This window comes from Nannospalax galili, unplaced genomic scaffold (assembly GCF_000622305.1).
Source record: "Nannospalax galili isolate Female #2095 unplaced genomic scaffold, S.galili_v1.0 scaffold85, whole genome shotgun sequence".
NCBI lineage: Eukaryota > Metazoa > Chordata > Mammalia > Rodentia > Spalacidae > Nannospalax > Nannospalax galili.
Window position 1 is genome coordinate 2563487 of NW_008358866.1, and position 13502 is coordinate 2576988.

General features: G+C 37.7%; 1 protein-coding gene across 2 annotated transcripts in view; it reads right to left on the bottom strand.

Annotated features, from left to right (window-relative positions):
- Kiaa1324l (KIAA1324 like) overlaps nucleotides 1-13502 on the bottom strand; it is a 189148-nt gene that overhangs the window by 91108 nt on the left and 84538 nt on the right. The gene's annotated exons all lie outside the window — the stretch shown is intronic.

Here is a 13502-nt window from a genome sequence, read left to right on the forward strand (position 1 = left end):
ATTCAGAAGTTTATCCCTATCTTCCTTCAGTTCTTTGATTTCTTTGTTTGTGTGTTCTTTAAATTCACTGAATTCTTCTATCATGTTTATAATTGTTCTTTTGAATTCCGTGTCTATGTTATCTCTAGGGGGTTCTCATTGTACTCCTCTAGAGGACTGATGATACATGGTGGGGATATATTATTTTGATTTTTTCATGTTATTTTTTCTGACTTTGACATGTGGATTTCTTTTGTAAATTCTAGTTCTTGTGTGAGATTCAAACCTTCCTTTGTTAAGTTTAGGTCTGCTTCTTTTTGTAAACTTTATGTGTCTTTGTGGTTTGTTTGTTGGTCATGAAAAGGTGGTTGGTCTAGGCTTCAGGTTCTCTCTTTTGATTTTATATTGGAGTGGCCAAATTGCTTTCATCTTGTTGCTCAGGAGTTCCCACAGAGGCCCAAGTCAGATGAGGATCAGATGCTCTCAGGCTTTCTTCTAAGGTCTGGATCCCTCCAAGAAAGATGCTGGTCTCAGGAATTTGAGGGCTGGGCTGGCCTGGAAGTAGGGCCCAGGAAAGATGATGACCCCTAAAGATGCAAAAGGAGGTAGGGGTGAGAAGAGGCCTGAGAGCTCCTGGGGACTACAGGGAAGAATTGGGTTGGTCTGGACACAAAGGATCTGGGCTAAGTGGTCAGTCCACAGGTCTGGGGTGTCATGACAAGAAATGGGCCAGTGCCCCTGCTAGGAAGAGAGATGGGGTAGGGGAGCTGGGAGGGTGAATGAAGCTGGGGGAGTCAAGGTACAGTGGGTGCCTTACCCAGGCAAGCTGCTGGCTCTGGGAAGCTGTGGACTGGCCCACCCAGAGATGCAAAGGGTGGTGGGGACTAGAGGGAGGAATTAGTTTGGTCTGGATTCAAAGGATCAGGAAGCAGTTGGGACTTTGAGTGAAGAGGTCAGTCCAGAGGTCTGGGGTGCCAAGACAGGAAATGTGCCAGTCCCCCTGCTAGGAGGAGAGATGGGGTGGGGGAGCTGGGAGGGTGAATGAGGCTGGGGGAGTCAAGGCACAGTGGGCGCAGCAGCCAAACTTACCCAGACAAGCTGCTGGCTCCAGGAAGCTGTTGGCTGACCTTTTCTAATTTGCTATTCTAAAGAATATTTCATGGGAGGTAATGGCTACAGAGATAGATCAGTGGTTAGGATTGCCTGCTCTTGCAGAGGACCTGGGTTCAGTTCCCAGCACCCACATGGTGGCTTAATAACTCCAGTTTCATGGGATCTGATGCCCTCTTCTGTCCTCCACGGGCACTGCATGACATGGGTGCACCTACATACGTGCAGGCATAACACTCATACACATAAAAAATAAATAAATAAATAATTTAAAAAGAGTATTTTGTAATTGCCTTATATATCTGAAAACTGATTCTCACATCAGATCTCCTTCCCCACATCTTCACATGGTCCTGTCAAATAGCACTGTACGATTATCCTTGAACTTCTAGAGGACCAGACAGCAAAGAAAACTGATCAATGTACACTACAGACAATCCCCATTAAATTATCAGAACTATATGAAAGGATGCCATCTTTGTTAAAATAAGCAAAGTGTGCTTTCATCTTTAAAAGAAAATGAAAAATACAAACGTATTTTGCTGTGGTTTGTTGACGTCAATATTTTATGGGGAAGGGGACAAATCCTAGTACACTGAGAACTGGATGACCACACAGTTCAGAAGAAAAGAAAAAGACACCACCAAAGGTCCCAGGAAGAAAAAAGTTCAGAAGACTTGATAAGGTTACCAAAGGAGGCAAAACAACACATCTGTGAAATGACTTTTCTCAGCTCCCAATTATGCCCTGACACTTAGTATCACGAATTTCTCATCTTCAGAAAGTGCCAGTCACCCTCCACCTCCTAAAAGTCTCTGTGATCTTGACAGCGGTTTTCAGAGCTGAATTCTCTCACCTCCTTAAAAAGGCTTTTTTTCTAGATAATTCCCCTCAACCACAGCTCTCATCAACTACTGTCAAGTACCACTACTGTCATGGAGCCTGACTTCCAGTGTTTTCCACAGTTTTTAATCTCATCTCTTAAGGCTCTGATCCACTCCAGCCTCTCACCTACCAAGTATGATGCTGGGCAAACTAGACTTCAACACTTCAAGATCCTATCTGGAATGCCACAGCTGTATTTCAATCCAGCCTCTTGAGAATAGAACCTTTTTGTCTTTGTACACACAGAAAATTTTTTTAAAAGTCTCATTAGACCTTGTGCTTTCCCAACAAAAGCAGTATCATGTCAGACTGTAATTTGTGACACCAAAGTTAATTTGGTTCACAAATACAGTACCGCAGTGATCCAGAGCTTTCTTAGGAGAAAGCTTAGGAAAGAGCTTTTCTTAGGAGAACCATAGCTGTCCTTCCGTTTATTCTACTTTGGAAAGAATTAAATCCGGAATTAAGAATTTCTATAGTTGAAAACTATTTTTTTTAACATTTGTTAAATAATGAAAGCATACGGTATATGTGAAGCACAGATATGCTAGCATAGACTAGCCAAACAAGCGACCTCTCATGCATGAAGACATGAGTACAAATTTTCTCTAAGACCTACATGTTATTCTTGTCTCTTTCTACAAAACGTATACAGATAAAAATAAAATCTACAGAGATACTTAATCAGTTTAAATGACCCACAAAGCACTATATCTGAGCCTTTACATCCTTTTTTAAAAATCCATTCATTTATCTAGCATATTGATTTTTATCAAGAAGTAGATACTAAGAAAGTGCATATGCCTCAAGGATTGGATGCACAGTCGTCTGACATGCACTGTGCTATGCTCCAAAGAGCCAGTACCATGGGGTTAAGAAGATGGTCCCCTGAGTTCTGTTCACAGCATCCACATGGTAGCTAACAACCATCCATAACTCCAGTTCCAGGGGATCCAATGCCCTCTTCTGGCCTCCATGGGCATTTTACATATATGGTGCACTTACATACATATAGGCAAAACCACTCAAACACAAAATTTTAAAAATAAATTGATCTTTCTGAGACAGGCTCTCCCCATAGCCACAGCTAGCCTGGAACTCACTGTGTAGAGCAAGCTGGTCTCAGTCTTGGAGAGATCTGCCTGCCTCTGCCTCCCAAATGCTGAGATTAAAGACACATATCTCCACACCTGGCTAAATTTCTTTTAATTACAAAAAGGAAAAGGAGGAGGAGGAGGAGGAGGAGGAGGAGGAGGAGGAAATGATGATGATGATGGTCCCAGAAGCTCAACTGCCTGACTTCAAATCTCAGTTCTGACTGTGACCTAGATGTGTGACTCCAAGTTTTAGCTCAGTTCCTCTCCTGTTAAAAAAAATGTTTTTAGAGGAGGTAATAAAAGTTAGTTTATGGTTGTCACAAAGACCAAATGAATTTACATTCATGCATGTAAAAGCATTTAAAATTACTTCTTCCATTTAACAAGGATCATTTATTTTTAATACTTTCACTATTATTACTACTAAATTTCACACATAATTATGCTTCCAAGGACTGTATACTATATTTATCACCTCATAACTCCCTGAGCCACCTGTGGTGGCTACCTTAAAGTCAAAGTCCATTGTCCTTGGCATGACACAGGAGGAGGCTTTGGCATGCACCATAATCCGTCTCACCCACATCTCCCTTGAAAGCCAGCCATGCAGCCCTCACAGAGGACCCAGGAAAACCCAGAGCTGCCTCCTCAGCACCTTCCTTCAAGCTCCCAGAATGCCCATTATCAGATTAAAGAGCTTCCTTCTGAATTCACCTCAGAAGTCCTCAAAGAATACATTTAGCTGGCCCTAACAGTATGGTACTTAAACCCTGTTCCAGCCCTAAATCAGGATATACATTTTTTCACTTGACCCAATTACAACTTAATAATTTTCCAAAGTTAATCAGCTGATAACTGACAACTCTGAACTTCAGTCTTGCATCTGCTTCACTGTGACGTTCTTTGGATTCATTGTGAGCATCCCTTCCTCCTTGATGACATCATCCTCATGTAGTTCCTATGCCCCTTCAACCCTGTACTGCAATTACTTTATGTGCTTCTCCTTTACTGAAGTGAAAGTCCCTGAAAACTGGAATATTTTCATTTTTTATATCCCTTTTGTCAAAAACATAAGGAATATTCAATAAATGTCTATTCAGTAAGTAAGCTAAAGTTCAATCAGAACTATAGAATAAATACTTTGCTCAGGGACAAACAAGTCAGTTTCAGAACTGGGATTAAGCCCACATATACATTCACCTGACTACCAGCTGAGAGAGGCCATCAAGGAGACACCAGCACAGGAATGTTGCAACTGAAACTTACAGAGACATTATATGAAATTCATTAAATTGCAGCACAAATTTCATATAAAAATTTACTAAATTAATCAAGTATACGTGTGATAATTTTTCTTCTCTCCTAAGTATTTAATGGACAGTAGTAAATTTTAATTGCAGACATATAGTATATAAAATGATGCTATGAAAAACACATGTACAATGTGGAATTGAATCAAGCTAATTAACTCCAATATATCACTCCAAATATTATCCCTCCTGACTAATTGAAACATACACTTTGACTAACATGTTTCCATTCCCTCACTTCCCAACCGCTAATAAGATTCTGGTAGATTCTGCTATCTGCTTCTGTGAGTTCGACTGGTTTAAATTTCACAAATAATTGGGAATGCACAGTATTTGCCTTTCCATTTCAGTATGCATTGTTCTTGTTTCCCCTAGCATGACTTCCAGGCTCATTCACATTGTTAGAAATGACATAATTTTTTAAAATACTTCATTGAGTTTTACTGCATATCATATAATAGATCTTAATCAAATTTAGACCCCCTTCCCCATCCATGCCCCCCTCCCCTATAGACCCATGGGCAGCATGCCCCAGCCCTAGCTGAGGAACTATTGGCAACTGATTGCTGTGGGTGAGGGAGAGTAGATCTTCTTTAATAGAGTGACTCTATATAGGATGAGTACACTCCAGTGGATAAACTTGCATCAAGGGACATCTGAGTACAAATGTTCAACTGGATAGGACTTAACATATATGACAGAATGCATTACATAAATTTTTAAACATTTTTACAATTTATTTATTTTTATTTTATGTGTATTAGAGTTTTGGCTGCATGTTCATAAGTGCATCACATGTATACAGTGTCCATGGAGGCCAGAGGAGGGTGTAGGATTCCCCGGAACTGGAGTTACAAGTGGTTGTAAACCAAACTCTGGTCCTCTGCAAGAGCAGTAAGAGCTCTTAGCTGCTGATCACTTGCCCATCTCTCCAGCCCTATTAAGGACATGATTCTTAACTTTTTAATATAATATATACATAGGCCGTATTTTCTTTATTCATTCTTTTGTTTCACTTTGGTTTTTCTGAAACAAGATTTTATTCTGTAGCCTAGCCTGACCTGTAACTCACTATGTATGTAGCCAGACTAGACCCAAATGTGTGTGTGTGTGGGGGGGGTCTGTCTGTCTGTCTGTCTGAGTATATGTGTGCATCTATGTGCAGGTACATGCACTTGTGTGCATGCTTAGTGTTTATTCCTCCTGACTAATTAAAACATTATACATTTTGAGCGACATGTTCCCATTCCTCACCTCCCAACCTCTGGGAAATACTATTCTGCTATCTGCTTCTGTGAGTTTGCATTTGACCCCAATGCTCAGGCAATGAAAACCAGAAATGCCAGAAGAGAGCATTCTGTGTCCTTTTATTCTCTGCCCTATTCCTTTGAGTCAGGATCTCATGTTTTCTGAGCCCAGGACTTGTGTTTTCTCAGCTAGGGTGGAAGCAGCAAGCCCTAGTGATCCTCCTGCTTCTGCCTCTCTTGGGGTTGGGGCTCTAGGTGTATGCTGGATGCCCAGTTTGTTATGTAGTGCTGGGATCCAAGCTCTGGTCAGGATGATTGTAGAGCAAGTATTTTCAACTGCTGATCAACTTCTCTAGCTCCTTCCATTCATTTTTTGATGGATAATTAAACTGATTCTATAATATAGCTATAGTAAATAATGATGCAATAAATGCAGCATACCAGACATCCCTTCTGCATACTAATTTCAAATTCTATGGATAAGTACCCAGAAGTGAGATTGCTGGATCATATGATAATTTTACCTTCAGAGATTTTAGATTGTTATTTGTGTGTATTAATTGTACAAAATAGCAGAATTCATCATGACATTTTCATAAAAGTATATAAAATACTATGATCATATCTTCCCATTACACACACTTTCCCTTCCCTCGTTCCCCTTAACATTTCACATATTGAGAAAACACATGAACCTTGTTTTGTTGATTCTGTTTCTTTCACTTAGCATGGTGTTCTCCAGTTCCATCCATCTTCCTGCAAATGATATGACCTCATTCTTCTTCACAGATGAATAAGAAAACTTCATACTATTTTCCATAACCACTGTACTAATTTACAACCCCACCAACAGTGTGCAGAGTCCACTTTTCTTCATCTCTTCATCATTTATCTGACATTTTTCAGCATTTTGATGACAGCCATTTTGAAAGGCATGAATATCTTCACTGTGGTTTTAATTTGCATTTCCCTAATGACTACAGATGCTAGGCATTTTTGCTGATAGTTTCTGACTATATAGTTATATGCTTTTTGAGAAAAATATATGTATTCAGTCTTTTCTTAAAAATTCTAATGTTGTGTGTGTTGTTTTGCTATTAAATTGTTTAGTTCCTTATTTATTTATCTATTATTAGCCCCTTATAAACCTTGCAAATATATTTTTCTCATTCTATAGGCTGCCTCTTTAATCTGATGTTTTGAACTGTTTATTAGTTTGTTATACTTCTGTTTGTGTATTTTTGCCTGAGCTTTGGGGGCAAATGCAAATAATATCTGTTCAGTCAAAGATTATATGCTTTTTCCTCTACAGTCTTATAGTTTCACTTTCGGGTCTTAAATTTAAATCCTTCATCCATTTTGAGTTTATTTGTTTTTTAATATTTTACTTATTGTTTTTATTTTATATGTATTGCCTGTGTGTATGCAAGTACACCCAGCTCATGCAATGCCCACAGAGATCAGAAGAGTCTATTGGATTCCCTGAAACTGGAATTACAGATGGTTGTTAGCTGCTGTGTGGGTGCTGGGAACTGAGCTGGAGTCTTCTGTAAGAGCAGCCTGTGCTCTTAACTGCTGAGCCATCTCTCCAGCCCCCATTTTGAATTGATTTGTATATGTAACGGTCCAATTTTATTCTTCTGCATATGGATATCCACCTTTCCAATATATTATTGACAAGACTGTCCTTTTCCTATGGTACATTTTGACAGCTTTGCAAAACTTAATTGATCATCAGAACATGGCATCATTCTTTATCTCTATTTTATTCCCTAATCAATATGCCTATTTCTTGTATATGGATGTCAGTGTGCTTTAAAAATAATATCTTGTAAAAATTAATCTGAGTAATCCTAGCTAGATAAGAGTCCTGTAATTATGCTGAGGGCGTGGCTCAGTTGGGGAACACCTGACTAATGTGTGAAACTTTAGGTTCTATCTGCAACACTGAAAAAGAAAGTATATTAATCAACTACATTTGAGAACCTCCGGACAAGACATACACATTGAACATACAGGGAAAGTTTATGTTTGTTTATTAGAAACTTTACTATGAAAATGTGCAGCGCACATCTCCATCTGAGAAACAGAGCCTTCATCATGTTGTATATATACCAGTATTTTACGACAGAAAGTCCTCACACACTTTTTTGCTTCACTTGTTCTGATGTTGGGTACATTATTATTCCATAGAGCAAGTTCAGAGAATAGCATGCAATTGCCATCCAGAGCCAATGTGACAATTTGTCCAACTGCACTTGCTGTCAGAACAATAGCTCTTATCACAACGAGCTATATGTTGAATCCTAAGGAGGAAAATCTATGCCTAAAAGAGCTGTAACCCCAAAAAATGGGTTATTTTTAAAAATCTTTCCCAATAAAAACCAGAATTCTTTTACACAAATCCTCTTCTTCCTTCACTTTCAAACTGCAATAAAAAACTACTGACTAAAATGACTATTAGTTTGCTTATTCCTTTAAAAAACATATTCAGGTATAATTGACAGAGCACATGTATACATAGTTAATACATGCAACTTTGATGAGTTTGGAAATGAATGTGCATTACAGATATATTCATCAAGTCGAAAGGTTTCTTCCTAATCTCTATTTATTATTGCTTTTTATATGAAAAGACATTTAGCATAAGATCTGTCCTCTTACTAAATCTTTAAGAATGCAATACAGTGTTGTTAGCTACAGGCACCACGTGTACATAGATCTCTAGGGCTCATTTACTATATATAACTGAAATTTCATGTCCTTTGATCTCTCCTTTCCTACTTCCACCTTTCCCCAGTCTCTGGAAATATCATTCTGCCCCCAGCTTCTAAGAGTTTGATAACTGAGACTCACCATATAAATACTATCAAGCAATATTTGACCTTCTGAATTTTGCCCGTCTTGCCCATTATTATGTCCACATGATGTCACAAATAATGAGTTCCTTTTTAAAGGTCAAGTGCTATTTCAGTTATGTATATACCACATTATCTTTATTCATTAATTCTCCAGGAGCATGGAAGCTGCTTCCATATCTTGACTATTGTAAATAATGCTGCAGTGAACATAGAACTACAGGTGTCTCTTCTAGACCCTGATTTCAAATCCTTTGAATATATGGCCAGAAATGGGTTTTCTAGATTGAAAGTAGTTCTATTGTTAAGGAGTCTCTGTTCCTTAATACTGTTTTTCATAATGGCTGTACCAGTTTATATTTCCACTACTAATGTATAAGCATTCCTTTTTCTTCATATCCTTGTCAACATTTATCTTTTGGTTTGGTCATAGCAGACAGAATCTGATTTGGACCTAAAAACCTTCCAGACTGCCTGTGCTCACATCTCCTTTTGCTACTGATTTCATTCAATTGTAGTTAGGAAAAACAGTTGGAATAATTTCAATCTTCTTAAAAATTTTTAAATATGTTTTGCATCCTAGCATGGTAGCTATCCTTCAGAACATTCAACGTGTGTTTAAGGATAATGTGTATTGTGCTGCTGTTGGCTAGAATGTTCTGTGTATATGTTAAGTCCATTTGGTCTACAGAACTGTTCAAATCTATTATTTCTCTATTGGTTTCCTTAATAAATGACCTTTCAGTTATCATAAGTGGGATATGGAATTCTAATATTATTGATATCTATTTCTCTATTCAGGCATGCCAATATTTGCTTTATATATTTAGGTATTCTGATGTTGGATACGTTTACAATTCTTCCATCTTCCTATTGCATTACCTTTTTATCAATATATAGTCCTCTCCCCCCCCTCTCTCACACACACACACATATCCTCTCTCATTTTCTCTGTCTCTATAACAATTAAGTAAAAAAACTGTCTGATATAACTCTGCCTATTTCTAAATATTGGTCTTAAAATGGATTTGAGAGAAGCAAAAGAAAAGGAGCATGTATGTCAAGGTTTGTAAAACTAATCTGAACACAGCAGTTATTGACCCAAGAAAACTATTAGTTTACAACCAGTCGTTGAAAGATTAAAATATAAACAAACACATGAATACCTTTGTAAAAGTCATATCTCATTAAATCAACCTTAAGTCATTAGATCCTATGTGAGAAGTTCAAAAGGTAGTTATACAAATGTGCATATTAAATATATTACACATATATTCATACATATTTGCATGTATATTTGATTACACATGTTCCATGTGTTATTGACTTATACAATATGAATTCTGAAGTATAAGATTAAACAAGATCTATAAAACAATAAGTGATTTGCTTGATGTTTACATCCTAAATGGAACTAAATCTTTAACAGTCATCCTCAATTAGAAAATGACACATTAATGTTGTGGTTGCAATAATAGACTTGGGAATATTTGAAAGGGTAAGCAATAAATGATGCAAGTTCACCAAAAAAAATAAGATACAAAAGAAAGCAATATGTTTATTCCTTCCTCGGTGGTTTAGACTTATCTGAAAGTATGTAAAGGTAAAGGAACTTTTCCCCATTCTATTTCTCAGGAGAGTCAGGCCCTCATCCTTCACATCTAAAGTTTTATTTGAAGCCAAAAGGTCTTGTCTCCATTATGAGTGGTCTCAATAGGAAATGGCTCAAAGATGAACAATATGTTTGACAATCTAAGAACATGAAAGGACCCCAAAGAGTTAAGAAGTATTTTAGAAACACTCGTGCCACAAGGATAAAAGAGGAAAGTGATCCAACAGTAGAGAAGCAATGGGTTAGAAAGAGGAACACAGCTTCTTGTTAAAGAGTACTATGGTTCAGGAATGGCATGCTACTTGCAAGACCCTGAATGGTAGATGATGCCTATACAGTATAAACTCTTGGCACCAGGGCTTGAGAGATGCAGCCAAGTTCTAAGTGAGCTGAAGCTAGCAGAGAGGAAGAGAGCCATGAGGACAGCTCAGTGCCCAGGGCAGCACTAGAAACTGATAAGTTTTCTACGCTAGAAGGGACAATGGGGAATGAGGCCAGTATCAATAACAGGGGCTGATCCCTGCCTTTTCCAGAGCCCTGAAAGCTTCAGGCTCACATATACCCCAAGGGTTCAGTGTAACAAACACTGATACATGATTTCTCATTAACCTTGCTTACAGGAGCCTTGCAACTAGATTTCATATGGTATTCTAAAAGCCAATACATAATAGAGCTTACCCACTAATTTTCTGAGAAAGTGAATTGCTAATATATGAACAGCCATATAATAACTTTCCTCAAAACCCAGCATCCTCTATTGCCCCTTTTAAAAGAGGAAAAGAGCTACATAATTATACTTTGAAGAACCTATAGCAATTTCAACAAAGGCCAAATCCTGAGTTTGCTCTTATTTAGAAACACTAGGATCTAAGAAAAGCATATCCTACACAACCACTGCCCTAAATACTCTTAACTTATTGAAGTTGCCATGTTCCACTTTTTAATTTTCTTTTTCCCTCTGAGCCAACTGCTGAGTCCACCAGCAGAGCTGAAAAGAGTGGAGGGAGGCAGGCTCTGGAATCAAATACATCTGCACTGGAGCCTTAGATCTACCACATCCAGATCTGAGGGAAGTTACCACCCTGCTTTCCCTCCAGTAGAAGAGACAAATGTTACAGGTTAAGCACCCCTAATCTGATAAGCCAAAAATCTGAATTTTTTTGTGCCAACATTATACCACAAGGAGAAAATTCCACACAAAAAAATTTGCTTCCTGTAGCAAATTATTTATAATATTCCATAAGATTACTTTGAGGTGGAGTATATAGGGCATATTTGGCATAACAAGTGAATTTTGTGTTTAGATTTGGGTCCCATCCCCAAAATACCCCATTATGCATATGCAAATATTGCAAACCCAAAGAAACCAATCTGGAATCTAAAACATTCCTGGTGCCAAGCATTTTGCATAAAGGATCAGCCTACAGTAAACACCTGAGAGGCTGTTGGAAGGATACAATGGGTAATAACATCCAGCTCTAAGTACCAAGTCTGTCACATCATTAGAATGAGAAATGGTAGTTATTATCAGCAATAGAAAACCGAAGCCACTGAGGAAATACTATTATTACTACACAGCATCCAAACACTAATGACTGGGAATGTGTAAGCAACATGTTTAATGTTATGAATTAATTGTGCTTCTAAGTTAATTAGATCTGTTAACTTAGCTGTGAGCTTTGAAATAACTTGCTTGTATCATGACAAAGAAAAAGCTGAAAATCTAAGACCAGACTAACAATGACTAGAAAAAAAAATTACACAAGAACATTGAGAAATTCAGCTTTCACAAAACACAAACATAAAAACTGTCCTTCCCAGCCATCAAGTATTGTTTTAAATATAAGTATTGAATTCAAAGTATATAATAACTAAAAGTTACTTCAACACTAGGCAGAGTTTCAGAAAAAGTTCTTGCTAGAGGGGAAAATTCAAAATGTTATCAATGGAATTTATCCATATACTGAGTAGGAAAGGTCTCTGGCAACATTTGAGTAGAAACTATTCCTATCCAGGCATGAATTTTGTAACAAAATTTCAAACCTTTGGCTAATGCCTGTTAACTAGTGGCATATGGATAAATATTTAAAATCTGGTTTCTAAGAGGACAGAGGCCCCTGATCTGGAATGATTATCAATTCCCATGGTATATAATCCTCCATTGCAGCCCATTTTAATCTAATAGCTCTGGGTAGCTAGTGCTAGCCAGATCCACCATACCTCCTAGACACAGAATTAGTACTCTGTGGTTAGACTGTCTGTCTGAATAAGGTTGTTTACAAGGAATTAAGTGCAAAGGTAAAGAGTACTGACAAATAGAATGCATATTCTCTAATACTAACTGCACAGGCATTACTCAGGCTGTTTCTCTTTTAACTACACTCTCCCTCACTGAAGTAGGTCTTCCTGTGTATCAATGATTATTGAGACCCCAGCCTAGCAGCACCTTCTTCCTATTGCCCCTGTCTCTCATGACTCTTGCTAGATGTCCTGACTACAGAAACTCTTAGACTTTCTCTGCATTCATTTAATAACATTCACCAAAAAACGATGATGCATCTTTCTGATTTTCCTCATCCAACTACTGCAGTCTCCCCAGTAGTGGTAAAAAACAGGTTATATTAAAAACTATTTCATCTAATAATAACCATACTGTATGAACAAGAAGTAATTACCCATTCATTTAATAATTTGCTTGCTTGTTTCATTCATTTGGAAACAGAAGTATTTTTAATTATACCATTTGGAAGACCACAGGAAAATCAAAACAATATATCTTCCAGCTTTGAACCCTAGGTCACCCCTGGTCTACTTCACTGCAGAAACTCCCAATTCACCAAACAAAAGGCATTTTATAAGGTAGATTATAAATGAAAATAAATTTCATGACATACTAATAATGGTGCATTGTAAGCCTTCTTAGTTGCCAAAAATAAGGCAAGCTATTGAATGTAATATTCAGCAATTCTATAGTCTTCCTATAAGTTACACTTAAAATAATTAAAGCATTTCTGTGGCTAAAAAAAAAAAAGAAATCCACTGCAAGAAGAGTTCTGTGACTAAGTGGTGGTGATGACTGGAAAATAAGATTAATATACTAAATGCCATTGAACTCAAGCAGGATCACTTAAGATGAATTTTAAATGATACATATTTTATCCAATTAAAATTTTATTTTAGGGCTGGAGAGATGGCTCAGTGGTTGAGAGCAGTGACTACTCTAACAGAGGACCCAGTTTCAATTCCCAGCACCCACACAGCAGCTACAAACAGTCCTTAACTCCAGTTCCAGGGGAATCTGAAGCCCTCTTCTGAACTCTGTGGCACTGCACAACATGGGTACACTCACATACATGCAGGCAATACACTCATATACATAAAATAAAAAATAGTATTTTTTAATT